This window comes from Tyto alba, unplaced genomic scaffold (genome assembly GCF_018691265.1).
Source record: "Tyto alba isolate M040663 unplaced genomic scaffold, T.alba_DEE_v4.0 Super-Scaffold_48, whole genome shotgun sequence".
NCBI classification, from domain to species: domain Eukaryota; kingdom Metazoa; phylum Chordata; class Aves; order Strigiformes; family Tytonidae; genus Tyto; species Tyto alba.
The window spans coordinates 9,207,766-9,223,863 of record NW_024881324.1 but is presented as its reverse complement, the minus strand read 5'-3'; the positions used below and the strand labels follow the sequence as shown (position 1 = coordinate 9,223,863).

The 16,098-nt window shown below is 42.6% G+C and overlaps 1 protein-coding gene across 7 annotated transcripts in view; it reads left to right on the top strand.

Moving 5' to 3' along the window:
- Positions 1–1,061: 1,061 nt before the first annotated feature.
- Positions 1,062–16,098, top strand: part of ATXN1 (ataxin 1) — a 246,212-nt gene continuing 231,175 nt past the window's right edge. For 4 of the 7 annotated variants that reach the window (XM_042806654.1, XM_042806662.1, XM_042806659.1 and 1 more), the window contains exons 1-4: positions 3,079–3,274; positions 3,851–3,966; positions 9,821–9,947; positions 13,289–13,408. The gene's annotated coding sequence lies outside the window, so the exon portion shown is untranslated. Of the gene's footprint in view, positions 2,518–3,078; positions 3,275–3,850; positions 3,967–9,820; positions 9,948–13,288; positions 13,409–16,098 lie in introns of those variants that run through there. The other 3 variants (XM_042806661.1, XM_042806658.1, XM_042806657.1) reach the window with 3 other exon arrangements.

Genomic DNA, 16,098 nt, shown 5'->3' with positions numbered 1-16,098 from the left:
GAGGCTTCTGGCGGAGCAGAACTGGCTGTCTCCGCGTCCTTCCAGATGCAGCGTGCGTTCCGTTGCCAGCCCCAGCTTCACAATCCATCTTTGTGCTCTTGAGTGTGGCATATTGATTTCCCAGGCAGGCCTGCTAGGTTAGAGAGCCTCTGGCCAATAAGTCCTCCATGCCTTTTTGCTCTCAAAACAGCTGAAGTAGTAATAAAGATGAATAAAGGGTTTTCAGGCTGAGCTGTCAGCTGAAGCCTAGCAGTAGTAGCAATAGTTGTAGTAAAAGCAGTAGTAGTGGTATCAGAATACAAGTCACAAAGGAGAGCTAAGCGGTGATATTTTATTTACACAGTTCATCTGTTTACTATAATCTGCTCATTTATAGTGTAATGTAAACTTGCAATTACCAAAGCTGCTTTCCATGCCAGATGAACAGTTTAACCTGTATGTCATTCCAAAATACTGATAGAGGGGAAAATTAACAGAAAGGAACAGCCTGGAGAATTGCAGTCGGAAAGCTGTATGGGTTTGTTTTTTTTTTTCCTTGTTTTTTTTTTTTTTTTTTTTTTTTCCTTTGTCTTCCTCATATAAGTTCTGTGCTGCAGAGGAAAGTTTCCACAGACTCAGAAAGATCATATGCAGTTTCAAATCTACTTGAAAGATAAGACTTTTTTTTCCTTCTTTTCCCCTCCCCAAGGCTAATATATTACATACCTCCTCAGCACAGGGCTGCCTGTTATCTGATAAGATAATTAGCATCAGACACTAGGAGAAACATACGTACTTTTAAAAAGGAGCATTACTGAACATTCACAGGGAGAGTTAAAGAGCGTGCTTATCAGAGATTTTCCATGCAGAAGACTTGCGCTAGTATTTGACTTTGTGTCAAGAAGTCCTTTATTAAATTAGCAATGCAAATGTGGTTTACTTTATACATGTGGAATTTAAGTGTGTCGGACAGCCTCCCTCTAGAGCACTTTGGGGCTTTTTAGAGATTTAGCATGGGCCAAGAGTTCCAACTCGGGCTCTGAGTATTTCTTTTTGTTTGTTTTATCCTCTGTAAAGACATCTGTTCTACATGGCTCTCCACCTTGGCTGCAGTTCAATTTCCACTGACTTCCGTGAACTCCATTGTGAAACCCAAGTGCAATCCTCTCTTTGCACCAAGACCAGCCCGTGACTCCTGAGCACAGACCTGCAGCTTACGGATGCCCTCAGCCACCTTTCCCGAAGCACCTGGCTATGGGGAGCAGCCACCACCTTGAGGAAAGTACACCTCGTCTTCCAGCATGTCCCTCCCCTGCTGATTGACAGTCACGAGCCCTTGAAGCCATACTATAGTAGTTTAAAAATAGGGAAAGCTGAGACAAAGGCTTTTATCTGCTCCAAAAGCAGGACAACACTGATGTTTACCCTGCCTGGTGTGGTCTTTTCCAGTTGCTAAACAGCTAAAATGATCCATCGTGGTCAGAGGGGAAGAGGGCAGGACCTGAAACAAGAACTTGACATCTGACATTTGCCAGTCCTGTTCATGAAACGGCTGGCCCATAGGCAGGAGCTCCTGTCTGAGCAAACCCTTCTGGCCTGACAGTTGTAATAATAAATACTGTAATGGGGCTGACATTTTGGCCTGACAGGGTCTTTCATAAGCCTCAGCTGGGAGTGATTGTTCTAATGAAAAATGTTAATAGATGAATAGTTTGCCCGTGAGTTGTTACTTCTAGCGTAGAAGGCACTGAGTTGTTTTTAGTGGTGGTTGTTTTCTTTTAATAGCGTATGTGGAGCTTTCTGGAGGATGTGGCAGTGCTCCGCACCTGGGGGGGGGGGGGAGGGGGGGCAGGACTCTGAAAAATATCTGGTGTCCTTGTCAGTTGCATCATCCTGTGTGACCGTGCGAGGTGTGATGGCAACCAGGAGAAACTGGAGCCAAGGAAGGAGGGTTCAGTTTTAGTCCCTGTTGCAAGGCTGCCAGCGAAGGAGAAGAGTCCTCAGCCTACCCCAAAGGGGATGGGGTAATACATATGCAGACTCAGATTATTGCAGGTGGGAGCATCAACTGCACAGGAAATATTTCTTTTTAAGATGTTTCTTCAGTTAATTGCAAAGGAAGAAAGGGTCACTGATGAAGGGAGGAGGTGAATCTTTCCCACCCCTCATAGGTCCCGTTAGTCTGACTGAAAGATCTGATACATCAGCTGGTGGGGCTTTGCTCTCTAGGCAATCAGCCAGTCTGTTGAATGAGCAGATTGTAAAAAGGGGACGTGATTGGAGCAGTACAGAGGAGGCCAACCCAATGTTTCTTTTGTCTTTTGTGTTGCCTATGGTTTTAGAAAACATTTTGGAGTAACAGAACAGATGAGGGAGACAGAGATATAACTACTGCCAGGCATGCTCAGCTTCAGCTCCTGCTCTTCTGCCTGCCCCCAGTCCCTTCTAGAAATGAGGGAAGACCTGAGCAGAAGAACTGAGAGACAGCTCATGACTACCAGGGGCAGAAATGTTGCCTGACACAGACATGGATGCAAAGTACGGCAACATACCATGCCACTGCCAGATGCCGACTTCTCTGGCATTACACAAGGAGCCTAACTTTGCTTTATAAACCTCAGCTGACACTACTCACCTTGTCACATCTCTTGTGTGGGGTATCTTATTTCACACGCTCTGCCGAAACATCCCAAGTGCTCAAGCTAAACCAGGGGAAGAAATGTAACACGGTCTTTTAAGCTTTGAGCAAATGGGCATGGAAACAGGGTATTTTGGGCAGAGGTGAATGGAGGTTACGACCTCCCCCTTTGACGTGAATCTTCCATCACAGCTAATGGAAGATTCATTCATGGATCTGTCTTTCAAAGAGTGAGATCCTACCAGCTATTACCCAAAACTTAACTGTCCTCTGCTGGTTAGGTTGACAAAAATTAATCTCTAGTATCAGCTGTGAGGCAGCCAGTAACTTGATCCCTATCACTGAGGTATCAGGGTAGCACAGGGTACTGTGACTGTCCCTGTAACTTTGGCCAGTGAAAAATGGTAGTGCGGAATTATTTGTTGGATCACTCTTCATATTTTTTACTGTTGATCATTGAATGCTGCTAACCTGTGCGGAGAAACTGTGCATACCAGTGGAAGCTCCATGAAATCATTCTGTTCCTTCTTCTAAGGCGGAGCCGGAGGAGTCACCAGCAGCAGTTGTTTTCCTGTGTCCAAACTCCTCATCTCTGGAAGCTGACAAGGCTTCTTCCAAACACACGTGAAACCACTGGAGAGCTGGGGAGATCACATGGTGAGCTAAAGTCCCTGCCTCTCTATAGATGCTATCTAGGTTACCATATTCTTTATTGCAAGCATAATTACTGCCTTCCCCTAATTATCTTAGTGACTACCTGAAGTTGGCATTTCACTACAGAGCAAATGGCCAGATGTGAACCAGATAAGTCTAAGATCTCAGTTGTATTAAATAGCTGCATCAGTGTTACTTAAAATCACATGTGAACCAAATTGACTGTGCTATCTTAAGACTATTTTATTTGCAAATACTAAATCATCTCCTAAATAAAGCTTAAACCAAACCAGACATGGTTTAATACTGAAATATGAGATTGTCTACTGTGTCTTTTACACCAGTTTAACTAAAATGGATTTTAAATTATACCTTCAGAGAAACTAATATATTTTTTCCAAGCAGTATAGACCTAGGTGATGACCGTAGAAGCAGAGGGGTACTTTGAAATTTTTCCTTCTGTAACTATTCCAGGTGCTGAGGGTCTTTGACATTTGTTGCACCTCTGTGAACATATGGGCTTTTGTACTTGCCCACAGAATATGCACAGAAATAGGAAAGCTCCATCTTCATTTTTAGGTACTGGACTGTTGTCTTCACTTTGTTGGGTGCAGCGCAGCCACGACGGTCCATGTAAAACGACAACTGCCTTTGAAATCACATGCTCAGAAAACTGGAACAGATGGGAGCAGTTGGTCAGTTTACCATGCGCACATTGCCATAGGCCTGTTGCTCATACATGTCTTCCCATCTTCTCTCTGCTACGCATGGGAGTTCTGCCTCATTGCATGGAGTCCTGGGTAGGTTTTCAGATTTGATCCTGGAAGGCTTCCAAGGAAATGGCCTTCACCGTTTCTGAGACGGAGCCTTCCTTTACGATCATGATTGCACGCAAGTGCATTTCACAGAAGCAATGAAACTGTCAAGCGATAGAAGGAAGCTTCTGGATGCAGGACTTTCCCAGAAGCTGTTTCTAGACCGAGGAAATGTATGTCTGCAATGAATATGATGATGTCTGTAGCCACCGTCACTTTCAGAAAATGTCAAACTCCCTCTGTAAGTTATAGAAATGTACGAATGCATGTGTAACCCCTATAGGATCAGTCAAGCACTTTCTGCTATGGGGTGCTAAGGAAGGAAAAGTAGGAGAGATTATTGTTGCTATTTTTACATGCTTTGGAGCTGCTTAGGCGATTATAATAATGGGAGTCATAAATTACTTCACCAATGCATTTGGAGATGAGACAGTGAACTGACTCCTTGCAGTAATACAGTATGGGTATTCTGAATGGCAGATGCTTGCAGAGGAGAGGGCTCAGGCACTGGGAGAGGGAGACTGTATGGATGAAATTGGATTTCTGTTCTTCTCCCCCACCTTAATTCGTTAGTGGTGCAAGCAAAGCAGGCACCGCATTTGCAGTCTGCAAGTTTGGTGAAAGCCTTCGCACCTGCTACCTGAAGGATGGTTCAGCAAAAGAAATTGAAAAGTTTATTGAGTGGATTCTTTTTTTCTTTTGCTGTTCCCAAAAAAGAAGCTCATTCATATGCACTTGACAGTGAGAAGTAAATTTTCAGTACAGTGCAAGGTGACTTAACCACATGATTCCCAGGAACAGTAGCGGGAATGCTGCAGCAAAATCCTCATGCCAAGGCACATGAAAACGTCTGTAGATGAATTCACTGCCCTGTAGCAATGGGAATCCTGGTCAATGAATTTTGTGCTGAGTGCTGAAACAAATAAAATCTGTGCCACAAATCTCCTGTCTGCAGCACTGTGATTCTCTCTGAGATTCTGTGCAGACTTCTTCCTGGTGCATTGCATTAATATTAAATTAACAACACACTACTCACATGGAACTTACATTCTAAAAAAAGCTCACATTATGCTGTAAGCCTTTTATTACAAAATAATAGCAGTCGTGAGGTTAAAGTTTGTTCATACAGTTTTCTATAGAACATCTGTACATTTTTTATGGAGGATAAAAGCTACATTCCATGTGTAGTTTAGTCATATGAATATAGATAATGAGCAGTTTATTGAATTTTCTTTTCAATTTTACCATTCACTTATATTCATATATAGCATGCAAAACATACCAGATTTTTGTAAGTGGTGCTTTCTTTTCAGAAACACTAATTTCTCTGTCAGTGTTCTGCAAAGGATGTGACCTGATATGAAAAGGATGTATTCCTCTAGGATTTAGCTTGTAGCTAGAGGCGTAAATCAGAGATTCTCTGAAGTGGATTGTAATCCACACTGGCGAGAATAAAGAGAAATCACTAGGTCCATATGGAGCAGGACCTTGAAAAGCTTTATGAGGACCACATTCACTGGAATAGTTACCCAGCATTCAAGCCATGGAAGCCCACACAGGCTTCAAAACCAAAATATTTCAGGGCTTTTGTGGCCTTCCATGATGCAGAAGCTGGACAGAATTTTTATTGAATCTGGCCCTAAATAAGCAAAAGAATTTTGTAATCAGTGCATGGTTTAACAGGAAGCCAGAAAAATTCTTTTAATATTGGAGTGATATGGTGGGAAAGCTTAGCCGTAGATACAGTCCTGGCTGCTGAGCTCAGAAGAAATTTGCCCGCAAGCAAAACTATCTGGGAGTACAGCAAACTCCTAATTAAACTGAATGGGAAAAAGGTATGTATTGGAATCTCATTTTTTTACTGTGTATATATAATCCATACCTTATTTTTCAAATGCTGACCCTTCACCCCACAAAAATGTTTTCAGTACTTTAGACTCAGTCCTTGAATGCTGATCCCCCTCCTCTCCTTCCCACCTTGTAGAAGCACTTCCAATTGTTGGTAGAGAACTCTGGACATGGTGCCAGAGCTCCTTAATGCCATTCCAGGTGTCTAACAGGAGGGGACGATTAGAAAGCAATATGTAGCAATCCTCAGCCCTGATGGTATTTCAGCATTAAGCCTAGATCCTGGAACAGTTGCTTGCTATATTGCCAAAAGTCTTGGAGATTAAAGCTATCGTAGTATTGATATGAAACAGGCAAGTAAGTGACCACTGCATGATGGTCTGGGTTCAAACAGGACTACATTATGTTATGTGAACTTGAAATCACCCCAGTGCCCTCCAGCGAGCCTTGTACCATGGCGATCAGCAGAGTTACTGGGAGGGGCAGGTATTCTAACTGCACGTGTGTTTTCTCACCTTGAAATTTTATTTTCATGTTTTAGATACAGAGATTTGGATAGTGTCAAAAAATGGTCCAAAGGGGCATTAACCAACACCTGAGAGCATTGTGGAGATCCATAGAAGTGGACAGGGCTCATGTGGGGTCTAGATGAGCGAATCTGAGCTCATTGCTTTAGCTGCAGAGTATACCTGTAAGAGATGATGATTTCACTCGGAGCACCATGTAAGCTTTTCAATAAACAGGGTGTGCATTGTGCAGCAAAATCAAAGCTATGCAGTAATAACTACCCTGCAGCTAAATGGATGCTTTTTCCACAGCTGAATCCTTAGAGGGATGATGTAGTTTTTAGTCATCCATTGCCATGTGACTTATTAAAACAATTAACAGGCAAAAAAGTGGTTATTTTGAGTGGTTTGGCTAAGGCTATACGGAGTGAAGTTCAAGCAGAGTGAGTTTCTACCTCTGTTGGTAGCAAAGTGTGTGAAGTGGCTGGGGCTGTGGTTCTCTTCTTAGCTCCCCTTCTAACTCCCTGTTTGACCTTGGAAAAGTCCCCTGACCACTTTGGGTTTGCGATTCATTACGAACTTGAAACTCGTATCAGTTTCTCTAAAAGATTCGTGGGCTCTCCGGGCAAACCTGGGGTCCAGCTCTGGGGTTGAGCTTGATGGTTTTATAATTTGAGCCCTGTGCACACAAGGTTTTGAGGTTTTGACATGTAACCAGATGAAACATAATGGTTTCAGCTGAGTTTTGCTTTGAATTTTTGGGTTCAGCTGCACTCCTCATTTAAAGGGAAGGACTGAAGGGTGGTAAAGCTAACTGAAGAAACTGTTCACTGAGGGATTCTAGGGGAAACCCAGATAGTTTCACTCAGTCTGGTTTAAAATTAAAGCCCGAGGTATATGGTTTACTGTGGTTTTTACATTCAGTGCAATTGCCTGTACCCTGTTCCAGGAGGAGAATATAAGAGGCAGGTGTGTAACATTAAAAACCTGCAAGATGCCTTGGATGGAAGATCTTTGCAGACAAACCTGGAAATGTTGTGAGTGACAACACAGATTTTCCCCTTTTGAATTTCTTTGTCTTGCCCCCATTTCCTTCCTCCCAACCATCCAAACAGTACAGTGCAAACAAACTTGTAGTGGTTTTAACCATGAGCTACCCCAAGACTTGTAGGACGGGTGTTTTGGACTTCCTGCCAGGTGGCAAATAGATACTTCGTTAGTCTGGTCATGGCCTCTGTCAGAATGCACCTCATGTCTGTTGTCCAGGTTACTGAGCTTGGGTCCTACTTTGCTAGACCTATGTCTGTCTGGCCTTGGAGCTGTGCTCTGGACCTGCAGATCTTTCTGAGGTCTGAAACACCAGGGGAGCCTGAAATCAGCGCTAGTTTGACAGTGGTTTAAACTCATTTCTGTGCTCTAGTCTTGTGGACGGTCCAGCTTATAGCCCATGCCTTGACACACAGTTAAGGTAGATAGCTAAATAACCCTGCCTTAGCAGAAGAGGTTTACGCGAACAATTGTTATTTTCTTAGGCAACAGATTTCAAGGGCATGAAGGCTGGGGTGAGCTCTGGGCCGTGGTTTGCTCAGGCTGTATCTGCACCACAAGCAATTTCCAGTGCTGGATGTAACTGGCCACCATGGACTGTGTCCCAGCTCGGGGGAGACCTGGGTACTTTCCCCCCACCAGCTCTCATGCTGGAGGGACCCACGAGGGCTGGGCTGGCCCAGGCCGGTGTGCTGCCCCAATTTGCACAGCGGTGGCCCAGGGAAAAGGAGCACGGGGCCTCTGGGGCCGGCCGGCTCCTGGGGACGAAGCCAGCTGCTCCCAAGCACTCGGGGGGAAACTTCAGAGGGCAGAGTCTGGCACCACATTGTGTAACTTTATTTTAAAGAACTAACTGTGATTTTTATATGGAGCGTTTGTGTGCCAGAAATACAGCTCTTTTTATTTAGTGAAATATCCTTTGGAAAACTGTAAAATCATGACAGGTTTTCATATTTATTTTACATTCAGTTCAGGATTATACACGATCAGCTTTAGGGCCTTGTAGGAGCCAAGAGAATATAAAGGTTGTCAGAAAATTGGAGGCTTTATACCAGGCTGTTCTGATTTAACTGGCAGACCATTTAAAGTTACTGAGATGTGGGGAGAAGCAGAGCTTTTCAGAGATGTCAGTCTTCTAAGGAGAGTACTGCAGTTTCTGACTGGCACCCACTCTCCAAAGTACTGACCTCAGCACCAGCAGGAGAATGGCAGCAGCATCTTTAAGCTATATTTTGTTGTTATTGTTCAGAAGTTTTCCCCTTTCTGAATAGATAAGTTTCCCCCAGAGATGTAGTAGCATCTGGGCTTTCTTGCAGCTGAGTTTAAAGCCGCCTGGTTCCCCGAAATGAAGTGACAGCTTTTAGTCTTCCACAGGAACGTGTGAATGTATTCAGGTTCATTTATAACATACAGAGAAGAAAATCGGTATTAGGGGAGGGGGGAAAAAAAGGGGAGGGGAAGGAAGAAAAAAAAAATCTTTGAGGGCTTCATCTGCCCAGGCCGGGAAGTAGTATAATGCATCCACACACTTCAGTCCACGTGAGGAGAGTAGTAATGGGATACACACGCACACACATGCACACACACACGCACACAAGCTGGGATCCTTTTCAACCAGTCGAATTATTCCTTCAGTCGAAGGTATTTTTCTTAGTTCTAATAATAAACGCTGAAATCTGGGGTTAGTGCAACACACAAAGATAGCCTTTGAAATACACAACATGGGTTACGTTGAACTGTATCCAGTATACAATGACCACATTGTTTCTCTTCTTTTTTTTGTTTCCACAAAAGTATAAAAGAGCATCATGCTACAGACAGCACATTTTAGTCTGAAGTGGAACTGGCAGAGGATTTCAATGGAAAGTTGATTTATTTCAAGGGATTATGGGAGTCCAGGGATAAAGCTGGCACTCGGCCACAGGGAGAGCCCTTGACCTAGAAGCAGGAACAGTTTTCAAAGCTGTACATGTACATAACTGAGCAGAACACTTTAATTTAGTGCAGAGCATAACCTGAATTCCTTCTCTGAGGGAAGATGAAAGAAAGAAATTTTACTTCTTAGTACAACGTTGGAAGCTGTATCCAAAGCTCTTTGCCTATTTTACATCTTATTCTGTAGCATTGCAGGAAGCAATTGTTTGTGACAAAAGGCCACTTTCTTCCCTACTTAACTGGGAAAGCAAATTGAGCTGCCACTCATAAAAGCAACTGGATACAGAATTAATTTGCTTTTCCTGATAGACGAAACAAGTTAACAGGCCACTGCAGGTTACTCTCTGAATCAACATATGAAACATAATTTCATTGTCTTTCCTCCCTCCTTCCTCTAGGCCTTGAGCAGTAATTATAAAGACTTCAAATCTCCCTGGTGACATCAGCTGGTTAAAAAAATTTGGATCACAGGAATAATGTAACCCAGAGCCTGCATTCAGCAGCGTTGTTCACACTCCAGAGAAGGTAATTCTATACAAAATACTCTCCTGCAACTATGCTCTATTAATTTTAGTGGTAGTTTTCAGTAAGCTTCACAACGGGATTCACATCATCTGGCCTATTCCTTAGTCAGAAGGTACAAAGCATAACAGCAACAGAACGAGTCTTTAAAACGATATTTTGGAGCATTTCATGAAGACCGTGTATTATATCAAACATGCCATAATAATTACATTTACTACAACTTCCTAAGCAGTAATAGGCCTCTAGCTCGGCTGGCCTTGAAATCAATCATAAACTGCAGCCGCCTAATTAAGTGCTTTATTCTGCAGCTCTCAGTCCGGCCAAATGTCCACAGGCGTCTGTAGGTATCTGACCTGAATCAAGGACTCTGGGTTTGAGCCCTGTGTTTCCAGACAGTGCGTCTGACTGATACTGCAAAACCGCAAAATGCCAGATGGTTTCAACATATTACATAGCTCCCTGTATGGGCATCCACTGACAGTGTGTGCCTTCCTGTAAAATTTCACATGCTGAAACAACTTCTTGCAGTGTGGAGACAACACTGTGCCTGAAAACAGTGATTTAACGACATTGGCGTTGCTCAGCCTCTTGTCAACTTCTGGTCTGGGAAAAATTTTCAGCTGTTCTAAAATTAGAAGATAACGTAACACTGGCTAGAATAGGGCATAGTCTGGGCAGGCTTCTTCATTATCAGCTTCCTTGTTGAACTCTAATCCTGATTTTACGACCCTTCCACTGTTCTGGGTTTAGCTTGCAACATGGGCACAAACTGCCCGTCGTGGCAGATTTGCACAGTGACTCTGCTAGGTGCATTAAAATTAGACTCGTGGCTTCGTTTTACTTGTTGGCTCTGACGAGTGGGGACTGAGAAGCCTTCTCACCACCCGGCCTGTGGCTGGGTTGGATCCCAGGCAGGAGGCTGGCGGGACAGGACCAAGGGAAGTGGTCCTTTTGCTACATCAACTAAAGCAATCTCGACTGAGCCTGCCAGGTCCCCTTGCATGCTAACTGCTCTGCTGGTTTCCTCATAACTCTCACACAAATACCCTGGATCTCTAGGGAAATGGGAAAGAGCCTTGGAGGCAGCTCTGCACAATGGAGGGTGTACCATACACCCTTTTGTCAGGCTCTGGAGGGCAGGCCCTGACCCTTCGTATTTCCTGAGCTAAGCCTTTCAATGCTGTGAAGTTCTTTGAGCACCCAAACTAGGCCTCTGAGCAAGCCCTGAATGAGCATTGGCAAAACTGATGGGGTTGGTGCCTTGTTTACTACTTAATCTGGGGAGGAGAAAGAAGGTTCTCGGAGGAGAGCCACACAGTTAGTCCCGCTTCCTTAATGTGTGAAGTTAAGACCTAGATAAGGCAGTTTTACCTGGGTGTACCTTTGTTTAGCTCTGGCATTTGGGATCTAGCGCCAGGTACTGTAGGAGACGCAGGCAGTGCACTTGCATGAGATAAAACCTGGCTGCATTTGTCATGCAGAGGAGTTTGAGACTCCCTGCCCACCAGCCCCACGAAATGCAAGGGTATTAAATCCTGCCTGCAGACAGCTGCTGGAGTCTTTTCTTGAGCATACCTGTTTCTTCCAAAGCCGTAAGAATCAGCTCTTGCAAGTCTGGTCCTGAACTAAGCAACACAGAAATGTCTCTCTGTTCATGCTTAAGAAAACGATGAACTGCTTACTCATTTTACTCCTCCTGCAGGTCATGGTCAGTTGCATGCATTTGGTAAGGCCAGCTTTGTGCTCACCATCCCCGCCGTGATGTTCAGGAATCCCTGAGGGGCTGCCATTATGGGGCAGGAGCCACCATGCTGTGTAGCACGGGTGTACATCCCTTTATCCATGCTTCCCCCAACTCCTCCTTGTCCTTTCTGAAGAAGTTTTAGATTTGAGGTGTCACAAGTACTCTAGATGTTGCTGCAGACCTTGTAATCTACGGTATTTGACCCGAGCACGTCCTTGTGGAGAACTTTGCATCAGGACATCATGAAGACATAGGGAGGACAGGAGGAATGCATTTTCTTTAAAGGTTAAAAAAAAAAAAAAAAAAAAAGTCATCTTTGTGCGTTGAATGCTTTTTGCAGCTAGGTTACCAGGGACATTCTGTGCAGAAAGCTACGCTTGATTTCATTTTCAGCTTATGTTGTAACTCCCCTCCTTGGCATTAGTACTAGTAAGTTTGTAATCAAATACATGGCAGCTGTACCACTGGGCCAACAAGGTCACTTTTAATTCACGGCCCTGTCTGTGGTTTGGTGGGGAAAACATAATTATGAAATCCCTTGGGAAAGGGCTGTCTTGATGCGGCCAGCCATCTTACCAGTAGTATTTACATGGCATCTTTTCTAGAAATTAATAAAAAGAAAGAATAGAAACACTTTCTGTTGGTTTTACATAGCAAGTAAACACGTAACTGATTTTACCATGTGTCGCTTATAATTACTCTTTCGTATCTAGTAATTATGGCAAAGAACAGGAGCACTCTAATGACAGTGGTGTTAACTGAATAAAATTTTAGTTACTTTAGCTTTAGTGAATAATTTGTCTTCCTCAGCTTGATTTACTAATATCTTAGTTGACAAGACTCCCCAGTCTGTGTATTCATTTTGTAGTTAGAGAGGGATTGTTTATAATTTACAGTTTAAGTCTGAGTGCTATTATTTTGCACTGTCAAAGAGCATCTGTTACAGTAGATAGCTCTTCATATGTTAGCACCACATGAAATAAAGCATACCAGCCATGTTAGCAGCCAGTTTATGAGCACCCTGCAATGTTCAGCTGTGTAAAGGCGAATTTCTTTTGAAAGGGCAGAAAATTGGATTGCATAAGTGAACTCTGTGCAGTTGTTTACAGTGGGATGAGCTTGTGTTACCTGTGTAGGACTCATTCACACCAGCCGTGCGATCCACATTCAACACTCTGGTTCTCTGGGTGGGGTAAAATCCAGGCTAAAATTTGTTTGTAGGCATTTGATTGTCACCTGATTATCACTACAGTCATCCCAGGGTTTTAACCACAAGCTTTCCAGAAGATAGCCTGTGTACTTTCTGCTTCTACAGGGCAACTTATAAGTAGACCATAATTAGAAGATCTGAATTAGATATAACAATGTGTAGGCAAACTCTAGCACAGCTTTCATGGTTGGCTTTGCCAGTACAGACAGGACCAAGCCATTTCAAAGAACATTAGAATTAATGTTGTTTAGCTTGTGACATAACCCCAAACCGCTTCAATGAACCCTAGTAAGAGACCTGTCATATTTAGGGTTGGTTATGAAGCTTTACTTCTTTTATGCTTGATTATAAGCCTTTATTTCTGTTTGTTTGTTTGTTTGCCTGCAGAACACAGTAAAAGCAGCAGTTTATGAACCTCCTTTTCACTGTACCTTGGTGGAGAAGGCAAGCAGGGGCTTTCAACAGTGCAGCCAGCACCAGGCAGCTCTCATCTCATTTGCCCAAATGGTACTGTACAAGGTTTTACCACTGCTGGCAAGATCATTACCCTTATTCAGCTGTGTTACAGATTTGACCTCATAGGTCTTACCATCACCATGAGTATTATGCCTCTTTCTACAGAAATATTAGTTGCACCCTCATAGATCAAATCAAATCATATACTGGCTATAGGTGCATAACTGTGTTCAGCATCAGCTTCCTGTGCAGCTAAAATTGTAGCCTAGTCAGCCTTAATGGAACTTTTTTTTTTTTTTTTCCCAAAGTAAAGCAGATCATCTGAAGCCCAGAATACTAGCAGCTCATGTTGATCTCAGCCATGGTTGTGAATGCTCATAATTTTAAGAAATCAGGCCTTACGTTACCTGTTAGAGACCACACAGTGAGTCAGTGATGAGTGTTGTACTTTTTCCAGCTACTCATAGACTCGCAAAAGTATGAGGTTTAAAAGAACATGAAAAACTGTCCTCAAATGTAATAAAGTTTAAATAACAAAGAATTGCACATTGCTACAACATCAAGCATTTATTGTTCCATTCTACCTCATGTTTCCTTTGATCTATTTTTAAGTCATTGAAAACTTTGTTAAAATACAAATTCCACAATCTCCCCCCCCCTCTCCCTCCCCCCAAAAAAGTGTCCTTTTGCCTTGGACTTGCATTTTGAGAAGCCTTTCTTTTGTGTTACTAAAATGCCAAGATTTTAATGGAATGCTTTATTAGGTTTCCAAATGCTTCTGGCCAATAACAAGCAAAGTTCAGCTCAGTAGTTTTAATCTCAGAAACATCAAATCTGTTTTCCCTGCATGTGAGAAGAGCCATGCAGCTCTTAAGAAGATTAAAGCTATAAATTCTAACATTACAGGGGCCAATGCTTTCACAGTCCAGATCAGGCCGGGTTATTTTATGCAAGTTTTTCCTCATGTGAATTTCTAAGACTATTGATAGCCTTCAGTTTTGCTTAGGCTTTTCCCCCCCACACACTCAGGTATGCTATTTGTAGACAGTGAAGACATTGCTTTTTCTTTTGTTCTGCCTCTCTGCTTTACTTTAATCTTAAGAGGCAAATTATATCATTTTCATTATCAGGGCAGCTCACAAAACCATCTGTTACTCAAAGACATCAGGATCAGCAGTCAGCCACCCTCAAAATAAGCAGCTGTAAATCTAGAGTGCCTATACTTTCTAAATGCAGAGAGGCTTTTACATTAATCTCTTGGTCTTGCTGAGTAGCTGGTACAGTGCCCAAACACAAGTAAGTAAACTCAATTAGTAAAAATAGACATGATGTGGCAGTTCAATATATGGCATTTAAGCATGTGTGCTACAAACCAGAAGTGCCTGGTTCAAGTCCCAGAGACTCTGTTTTGTACATATGCTTCAGTTATTTTCCTGGTTGCCAAGTATCTTGTAAAAAACAGTAGTAGTATTTTATTTTCACAAAGATGCAGTACTGCTGTCATTTACACAGGTGTAAATTTGGAGAAACTTGGCTGTCATGTTAGGACTCTGGGTGTTCAGCAACTCTGAAAAACTACATTTTTCAACCGATGCTTGAAAGCTCATATGCAAACCTGCTTTAATGTTCATGTGGTTTATATACGCAGAATTACATGGCATGCACTATTACAGGCAGATAAATAACATTTGCAAGAAATAGATACTTTTTGGAGCTTTCTTCTGCATAACAGGGCAGGTCTGGGTACATTAATTTCCAGCTTAAGACTTAAGGAAAGCCTCGTTCTTTACTCCCTTTAGCAATGTAGCAGACTACACCTCTTTTTTTATGGCAAGCTGATCAAAGTCAAATTATTCAAGAGCAAGTTCTCGAAGATCCCTGTGCTCCACTGCGTAACAGAAGGGCTTAGGTCTGGGTGTGGTGTTCTTGACCTTCTAGTCTTTTGTCTTTTCAGACTGTTTTACTTCCTCTGTCTGCCCAGTTTTAGCCAGGAGAGCGATCTAAAGAGACCCTGTTTGTTTTCCGTGCACATTATGATAGGCTGCCATTGTGTAACGACATACAGTATGCAAGATAAAACACCCTGCTTATTATAGCGTAGTTAAAAGGCCTGTCACTATTTCCATTTCAAATTCCTATTTTCAGGAGTTTACTACTGAGCCGTAACAAATTGCAGGCAGGAAACTTGGCAGTCACATTCCCAGCCTAAGAGCAAATTCTTTTACCAACTTTAAATAAATAAATTAATTAATATTAATGGCATGTTCTCCCAGCATGCAAAATAGAGGAGGTTTTGTTATTGTTTTGTTTTGTTTTATCCTTGAAATGAAAGATGAAGATTAAGGAGAGTATTTACATACCAAGTGTCCCTATACAGGAGTTATACAACAGACTGGGAGCAGCGTTACCAAGTGATGGAGATGATTATCTGGTGAGCATTCCCGATGAGAGTGAGCTAATTCTCCTAACAGGAATATTGATACAGAAGGCATATTAATCAACGTATACAAGAAAAAGCTGGGAAGAGCAGAAGGGAGTTGTGTATCACAAATACGTACAATGCTGGCAAACTACAGCTTGATAACCACAATGGGTGAGAGTGAAATTCTTTGGGGTTAGCTTAAAAGGAACAAACTTCAAAACAAAACAAAATAGTAACACTGCAGAGTTGAAGAGTTTGAAGTGGAATAACTAATAGGTGAAACATTTTCATGGTAAATGTATTTTCAGTACATTTTAAC